The sequence below is a fragment of the Pelophylax lessonae genome, assembly GCF_965119305.1.
Source record: "Pelophylax lessonae genome assembly, chromosome: 3".
Classification (NCBI taxonomy): Eukaryota; Metazoa; Chordata; class Amphibia; order Anura; family Ranidae; genus Pelophylax; species Pelophylax lessonae.
The window spans coordinates 430,863,702-430,873,113 of NC_138770.1; positions in this window are offsets into that span (position 1 = coordinate 430,863,702).

Sequence of the window (9,412 nt, forward strand, 5' to 3'; positions counted from 1 at the left end):
CAGCATGTGCAAAGTGGAGTTCCACCTTGTGGGCACGTCACATATGAGGCGGTGAGCGGGAAGGCCGAAGTTACGCTGCAGCGCTGACAGGCGAGCAGCAGCAGGGTGAGAATGCCGAAAGTGCGCACAGACGGCCCGCACTTTCTGCAGCAGCTCTGACATATCGGGGTAATTTTTAAGGAACCTCTGCACCACCAAAGTCAGCACATGCGCCAGGCAAGGGATGTGCGTCAAACCGGCTAGGCCCAGAGCTGCTATGAGATTTCACCCGTTATCGCACACCACCAGGCCGGGCTTGAGGCTCGCTGGCAGCAACCACTCATTTGTCTGCTGTTCCATGCTCCTCCACAACTCCTGCGCGGTGTGCGGTTTTTCCCCCAAACAGGCAAGTTTTAAAACTGCCTGCTGTCGTTTACCCCTGGCTGTGCTGAAGTTGGTGGTGAAGGTGTTACGCTGACCGGATGAGGAGGTGGTAGAGGATGAGGAAGCGGAGTAGGAGGAGTTAGGAACAAGAGGCAAACTGAAGCGCCCTGCAATCCTCGGTGGTGGGAGGACATGCGCCAAATTGCTATCCGCCTCAGGCCCATCCGCCACTGCATTTACCCAGTGTGCCGTTAGGGAGATATAACGCCCCTGACCGTGCTTACTGGTCCACGTATCGGTAGTTAGGTGGACCTTGGCACAGATGGCGTTGCGCAGTGCACGCCTGATTTTTTCCCCCACTTGGTTGTGCAGGGAAGGGATGGCTTGCCTGGAAAAGTAGTGGCAGATGGGCACGACGTACTGTGGGACAGCCCCCGACATAAGGCTTTTAAAACTGTGCGTCTCCACCAGACAGAATGACAGCATTTCAAAGACCAAGAATTTTGAAATGCTGGCATTGAGGGCCAGGGATCGCGGGTGGGTAGGGGGGTACTTCCTCTTCCTCTGAAGTGTTTGGGAGATGGAAAGCTGAAAGCTTCCACGGGACATTGTGGAGATGGTTGGTGACCCAGGTGGTGGTGTTGCGGACAAATCGTCTGTTTGCGGGGTGGCAGGTGTCGGTATCACTACAGAGGTGGATGGAGAGGCCGAGACTGCAGCAGAAGAGGAAGCAGGGGGAGCCAGAGACCTTTCTTGGTTTTGAAGGTGTCTACTCCACTGCAGCTCGTGCTTTGCACTTAGATGCCTGATCATGCAGGTTGTGCTCAGGTTGAGAAGGTTTATGCCTCGCTTCAGGCTCTGATTGCACAGGGTGCAAACCACTCGTGTCCTGTCATCAGCACATTTTCTGAAGAACTTCCACGCTAGAGAACTCCTTTGAGCTGGCTTTGGTGCGCTCGTTCCCTTGCTGCGTTGGGCAGTAGCAGGTGTAGTGTCTAGGGCACGGCCACTCCGCTTCTACACCCTGCTCCCTCTTCTGCTGTGCTGGTGGCTCTGTGCGACCACCGCCTCTTCCTCCAAACTACTCAGGTCACCTGCATGACCTTCATTCCATGTGGGGTCGAGGACCTCATCGTCTTCCACATCATCTTCCACCCAGTCTTCACCCCTGCCCTCCTTGTCGGTCTCCACAATTCTGAGTGCCGCAGCAGTTGGCACCTGCGTTTCGTCATCATCGGAGACGTCCTGCGATGGTCCTTCCATGTACTTATCTTGAGAAATAAGTGGTTGGGCATCGCTGCACTCAATCTCTTCCACTTCTGGGGCAGGGCTAGGTGGATGGCCCTGGGAAACCCTGCAGACAGTCATCAAAAAGAAGAAGAGACTGCTGCATGACTTGGGGCTCAGACTGCTTGCCTGATTTGCAAGGGGGTGAGGTGAAAGACGGTTGGACATTGGCTGCAGGTGCCAACTAAGACCTTTCTGCAGTAGACTGGGTGGGAGACAATGTGAAGGAACTGGAGGCATTGTCAGCAGCAAACCAAGCCTCTACTTGTTCTGGCCTCATCACTTCTAGAGGCGCATGATGCCCTACCAAATACTGCTGCAGGTTCTGTCGCCTACTCACACTTGAGGAAGGTGTTTCACTTGTGCGTGTAGCTGGCACAGATCGACCTAGGTCACTTTGAGTGAGGTCATCCACACATGGCTGCACCTCCCCCCTAAAAGCACATGGTTCATTAAATATGCGGCAGCCATTTTAAAACTACCTGTTGGTGAGAGAAATTATTTACACATGGATGGGAACATTTGTAAAAAAATCCACAACTGATACATCTCCTTGCAACAGGAGCTCTACCAGCAGCACCACGACCCAGGCCACAGCCCCTATTTGACGGTCTCCTCATATTTCTGTAATTTATGATCTTGCCCTAGAAAGGTGTTTATTGAATAGCGGAACAAAACAACAACAGTATCGCACGGGTGTATCTCACAGTCAAATATGCAAACTATGCCGCAATTTAATTTTTTTTACCCCAAAAGGGTGTTTATTAAATAGCGGAATAGAAAAACAATGTACAAATACAACGGGTGTATCTCACAGTCAAATATGCAAAGTATGACGCAAATTTAATTTTTTTCACCCCAAAAGGGTGTATATTGAATAGCGGAATATAAAAAAGGATATAAAACGGTGTATCTCACACGTACAAACACAGACTAGGCCCCGATTACAATTTTTTGTACCCTAAAGGCAGGATGAGGAAGAGGAGTAGGAGGAGTTTGGAACAGGAGGCAAACTGAAGCACCCTGCAATCCTCGGCGGTGGAAGGAGATGCGCCAAACAAATTTAAAAAGGTGTATCTCACATGTACCGATACAGACTATGCCGTAATTACATTTTTTACACTCAAACAGGGTGTATATTGAATAGCGGAATAGAAAAAAATTTACAAAACGGTGTATCTCATACGTACAAACACAGACTAGGCCCCGATTACAATTTTTTGTACCCTAAAGGCAGGATGAGGATGAGGAGTACGAGGAGGTCCGAACAGGAGGCAAACTGAAGCACCCTGCAATCCTCAGCGGTGGAAGATGCACCCCAAAAATTTGGAAGGTGTATCTTACACGTACCGATACAGACTATCCCGCAATTTAATTGTTTTTACCCCAAGGGTGTAGATTGAATAACGGAATAGAAAATATGATATCAAAAGGTGTATGTATCTCACACGTACAGACCCAGACTAGGCCCCGATTACTATTTTTTGTACCCCAAAGGCAGGATGAGGAGTAGGAGGAGTTCGGAACAGGCAGGAGGCAAAATGAAGCACCCTGCAATCCTCGGCGGTATGAGATGCGCCCCAAAAATTGGAAAGGTGTATCTCACACGTACCGATACAGACTATCCCGCAATTTAATTGTTTTTACCCCAAGGGTGTAGATTGAATAGCGGAATAGAAAATATGATATCAAAAGGTGTATGTATCTCACACGTACAGACCCAGACTAGGCCCCGATTACTATTTTTTGTACCCCAAAGGCAGGATGAGGAGTAGGAGGAGTTCGGAACAGGCAGGAGGCAAACTGAAGCACCCTGCAATCCTCGGCGGTATGAGATGCGCCCCAAAAATTGTAAAGGTGTATCTCACACGTACCGATACAGACTATCCCGCAATTTAATTGTTTTTACCCCAAGGGTGTAGATTGAATAGCGGAAAATAGAAAATATGATATCAAAAGGTGTATCTATCTCACACGTACAGACCCAGACTAGGCCCCGATTACTATTTTTTGGACCCCAAAGGTAGTATGAGGAGTAGGAGGAGTTTGGAACAGGCAGGAGGCACACTGAAGCACCCTGAAATCCTCGGTGGTATGAGATGCGCCCCAAAAATTGGAAAGGTGTATCTCACACGTACCGATACAGACTATCCCGCAATTTGATTATTTTTACCCCAAAGGGTGTAGATTGAATAGCGGAATAGAAAATATGATATAAAATTGGTGATTTTTCAATAGCACATGTAAACACAGCAGTGTCTTATATCAGTCAGCTCTGCTGCAGGCTATGAAGGAAAAAAAAAAGAAAATTCCCCTTTAAGTTTGTAATTTTTAAATAGATTAGTACAGACTATGCCACAATTCAATTTTTTTAACCCAAAAGGGTGTATATTGAATAGTGGAATAGAAAAAAGCATATAAATTTTAAAATCACTAGCACATGTGAACACAGCTGTGTCTTATATCAGTCAGCTCTGCTGCAGGCTATGAAGGGAAAAAAAAAAGAAAATTCCCCTTTAAGTTTGTAATTTTTAAATAGATTAGTACAGACTATGCCACAATTTAATTTTTTTTAACCCAAAAGGGTGTATATTGAATAGTGGAATAGAAAAAAGTGTATACATTTTAAAATCACTCAATAATAGCACATGTGAACACAGCAGTGTATTATCACAGTCAGCAGCACTGAAGGAAAAACGCTGCACACAGCTGACTGATAAAAAAGATTTTTTTCTCCCTCCTCCTCAGCGGGCAAAAAGATTGTGTTCACTGCACCACCCCACACACAGCAAAATCGATGTAGAACACTGACCCTGCCTATTCTCCAGCCTCGCCCTAAAATGATCGATAAGATCGGTCACTGGCACTGCAAACCCCCCACACAGCAAAATCGATGTAGAACACTGACCCTGCCTATTCTCCAGCCTCGCCCTAAAATGCCCTAATAACTCGCCCTGCCTGCACTCCGACCTGACCCTGAATTATTTTCGGACACAATGTAATTATTCACTGTCTGTCCCTAATCAGCAGCCAGCACGTATGATGTGTGCTCTCTCCCTAAACTACAGCAGAACGAAGCAGCGCGCTGGGGCTCTCGAACTTATAAAGACATGGTCACATGCTTCAGATGGCCAATTACAGCTACTAATACATTAGTAGGCATGGCTGGGATGGCTTAAGGCACACCAGTTAAACGCTTGTTGATTGGCTGTTGAAAGCCCGCCATTAAAAGCACGCCATTACATACAAACCCGGAAATAAAATGACCGAACACGGATTTTAAACCCGAACATACAGTAAAGTTTTCGGGTCCGTGTTCGGGTAACAAAAATCCAATTATTCGGTACGAACACGAATAATACAGTCCGTGTTCGCTCAACACTAGTAATGACATTATTGTAGCAGGTTTATGCAAAGTATGTTTAAGGTATGTTTAAAGCATATTGTTACACTGTTTATTACCCTGAGCTGATTACCTAAAAAGTATCAGGTGTGACAAACAAGATTCAGCCTAAACTGCTCTCTCTTCCATTTGTTTGTTGTGTTCGTCCTGGCGCATAAGCGTGCGCATGTTCGTCTCTGTCTTGATATCGCGTTTATGGCGTAGGACTATTCGCGCGTGTGCGGGAATCTTTGCCTTTAAGTACAGGCATACGCCGCGTGGTGGGCATGTTCAAATGCGATTTGGCGTGCACGTGGACGCCATGTACCACGCCGCAGATGCATAAAAGGGCCCGTTCTGCCAGGAACTGTCTCCAACACACTAGCCTCCGTCTCAGGCTGAAAGGGACACAGAGCAGCAGCAGCTGGGTTGCGTGAGTCACTGTGGGTGTATTTTACTGGCACAACTAGGTCCTGTATTTTAGGATTATCTGTGTTGTGTGCATTAGGCTGTATAAGCTTGGCACACACCTTGAGTACACTTTAAAGGTAGTACGTCAAGTTTGTCTTGCTATAAAGCAATGTCTGCCCGAAAAAGGGCTGGAGGGAGCACAGTTGGAAAGGGCACTATGATACCACCATCATGCTTCCACTGTGTCTACTCCTCCTGATAAGCCAGAGGCAATTAGCCAATCTGAGCCATGATGGTTCTCAGGCATAGTAGCTATTAGTACTTCTGCCACAGCCTATGTTACCAAGGACGATTTGGCATCGGCATTAGCCAGCCTAGAGGGTAAGATTGCTGACATGATTGCAGCACCACATGGAGGAAAGAAGCAGGTTAGATCTCCCTCTCCTGAACCACCCCCTTAATCATTTCTGGATTTGGCAGAGGATGTGGAAGATGTAGCTGAAGGTGACCATATAGAAAATCAAGCTGAAATTTCCACTTCTGAGGAGTCAGAGTCAGATCAATCTCTATTAGTCTCTCAATCCCAGAGATTTTTTATCCAGTCTCTTGCTGAGATGGCCTGGGCTGAGTTTAAACTTTCGCCCTTCGAGACAACTGAAACCTCTTTTCCTACCTAGGTTCATTGCGCCCTTCTCAGAGTCCTCTGTCATTTCCCACACATCCACTTTTGGAGCAAGAAGTGTATAATGACTGGGATCATCCTAGGATAGGATGTTTGTTCCTCCTAAAAGATTTTCATTGTTATATCCTATGGAGGAAAAGTTTTCTAAGAGATGGAAAAATTCCCACTGTGGATGCAGCCATTTCTTCAGTTAACACGAATTTAACCTGTCCTGTGGATAATGCCCAGGTTTTTAAAGATCTAGCAAATAAAAAGTTGGAATCTTAATTGAAAGCCTCCTTTGTGGTTGCAGGTTCTACAGTACAACCAGCAGTAGCAGCCATAGGAGTGTGTCAGTCTTTGAAAGACCGCATAAATCGAGTGGCCAAGACGGTTCCTTCTCAAGGAGAGTCTGTGGAAGATCTACCTTGCACTTTGTGTTTTGCAGTAGATGCTCTTATGGACTCCATAAGGCAAATGTCACGGTTTGCTCTGATGACAGTGCATATGCGCAGAATCCTTTGGTTAAAGAGCTGGTCTGCGGAATTACCATGTAAATGGTTACTGGCTAGCTTCCCCTTTAAGGGAAAATGCAGTTTTGGTGATGATCTGGATAAGTATATCCAAAAGATCTTGGAGAGGGGGAAGAGTACGTTGCTACCTGTAAAGAGGAAGAGCAGGCGTCCTTCCTTTAAAGAGGAAGTAAACTCAGCTATGAAAATCAAACTTTTACAATGTATTAAACGTACATGCAATATAATTACATTTCACATTAAATATTCACATCATAACTGTCTAGAAATACCTTTATTTAAAAGTTTATCTTTTTCCTCTTCCTTGGTGTAGGCAGCGCCATGTCTAGTCCTGTTTTATGCTCCCCCTGCTGCCGTCATTTCCGCCCTTACTGTAGTTGTAACACTCTCTGTGTAAGACGTGCTCTCTCAGTCTCTCACACTGTCTTGGAATGCTTGGAATTTTCACTCACTCGCTCCCTCCTCCCCCCTCCCCCCTCCCCTTGTGTAAACTGTCATGCTCACTCCCCCTGTGAGATGACAGGAAGCTGGAAAGAACGGCATAGCTAATCGCGAGACTTAGCTGTGCCCTGACAGAACAGGGAGAGTTCAGAAACGGCATGCAGATGTGCCGTGGATTAGATAACACACTGGGCATGCGCAGATGACGTCAGAAAAATTTACAGGAAGGATTACAGGAAGAATAAACAAGTAAGAAATCTTTTACAGGCATCTATCAACTGCTTTGTTTCTGCAGATTAGAATAAGCTAAAGTGAAAATTATGAGTTTACAACCTCTTTAAGATCCCCAGCTCCAGCCTCAACCATCTGCATCTGGACCCAAGCCTTCGGGGCATGGTCAGAAAAAGCCCTGGGCCCAGAGGTCAGCCAAGTCTTCTTCTAAGCCCTTTCAGTGAAGGGGAGCACCCACTCATCTGGGTGGGGGAAGGCTCCTGCAGTTCTCAGGGGCATGGGTGGAGTTTATTCAAGGCAACTGGGTTGTCTCCACTATTTCAGAGGGATACATGCTGGAATTTCGGGTGTTCCCGCATCCTCGGTTTGTGAGGTCAAGTATACCAACAGATCCCCTAAAGGAAAGATCTCTCTTTCAGCCATTGGACCAGCTGAGAGCTCAGAGGGTGATGACTGAGGTTCCAGTTTCTGAACGTTCCTTCTTTCCACATGGAACCAATTCATTTAGTCATAGCCTCCCTGCAGGGAGAGGAATTTCTAGCATCCATAGACATCAAGGATGCATATCTTCATGTGCCTATATTTCAGACCCATCAAAGGTTCCTTCATTTTGCGATTGGAAACCATAATTTCCAGTTTGTGGCCCTGCCTTTTGGGTTGGCCACAGCTCCAAGGGTGTTCACAAAGATCCTAACTTCAGTATTGGCTGTTCTAAGGTCCTAAGGGATATCTGTAATGGGATATCTGGACAATCTATTATTAATGGATCGATCCGACAGTACATTTTTTGGAACGTCTGGGTTGGATACTGAGCTTAGCAAAGTCAGTTTTACAGCCAGTTCAGCATCTAGAATACCTGGGGCTTCTTGTCGACACGGTTCAGGCAAAGATATTCTTGCCCGCAAAAAGGGTCTTAGACCTGAAGGGTCAGGTTCGGTCTATAGTAAGGCTGAGATATCCGTCTATTCGTCTTTGCATGACGTTACTGGGGAAGATGGTGTCCACTTTTGAGGCAATTCCCTATGCTCAATTCCATGCCAGACCCTTGCAGAACAACCTTCTGTCTGCGTGGAATGGAAAAATTCAGTCCTTGGACTAGTCCATATCTCTGCTACCAAGAGTACAATAGAGTCTGAATTGATGGTTGTTGACCAGAAATCTGGAGAAGGGGAAATCCTTTCTCCCAGTGACTTGGAAGGTAGTGACTACAGATGCCAGTCTCTCCAGCTGGGGAGCAGTTCTAGAGGAAGCTACTGTCAAGGGGAAATGTTCTGGGTAGAAAGTTGTCTCCCCATCAACATTTTGGAAATTCATGCAGTCAGTCGGGCTCTGAAGTTCTGGACGCCCAGACTTCGGGGTCACCCTGTCAGGGTGCAATCCGACAATGCCGTGGCTTATGTCAACCATCAAGGAGGCACCAGGAGTCGATTAGCCCAGAAAGAGGTGGATATTATCCTGTCCTGGGCAGAGAAGTTTGTGCTATGCCTGACAGCAGTATTCATTCCAGGAATAGAGAACTGGCAGGCAGATTTTTTGAGCAGTCAACAGATGTTTCCAGGGGAATGGTCCTTACATCCCAAGATTTTTCAATTGATCTGCCTATGCTGGGGGTCCCAGATGTAGATCTGTTGGCATCCAGGTTCAACAACAAATTGGAGAGATTTGTGTCCAGGACCAAAGATCTACTCGCAGTCGGAGTGGATGCTGTGGTGACTCCTTGGGAGGAGTATTCCCTGATCTTTGCCTTTCCTCTGATACAGCTGATATTGCGTTTGTTGCATAAGATTAAGCTGGAGGGGAACCCAGTAATTCTAGTAGCTCCGGCTTGGCCGAGGAGGATTTGGTATGCACAAATCCAGAGGTTGGCAGTGATGAGGCTCTGGGTTCTTTCACTGCGTCTGGAATTGCTCTCTCAAGGTCCAATATTCCACCCTGCTGTACAGTCTCTAAAGAGCAGGGTGTGTCTGCTCTGGCAGTTCATGCACTGATAAACGCCAGGAAGCCAGTCTCTAGAAATATTTATTACAGGGTCCGGAAATCCTACATTGCCTGGTGTGAAGCCAGGAAATGCATCCCCGCACATATATTATTGGGAGAATTCTA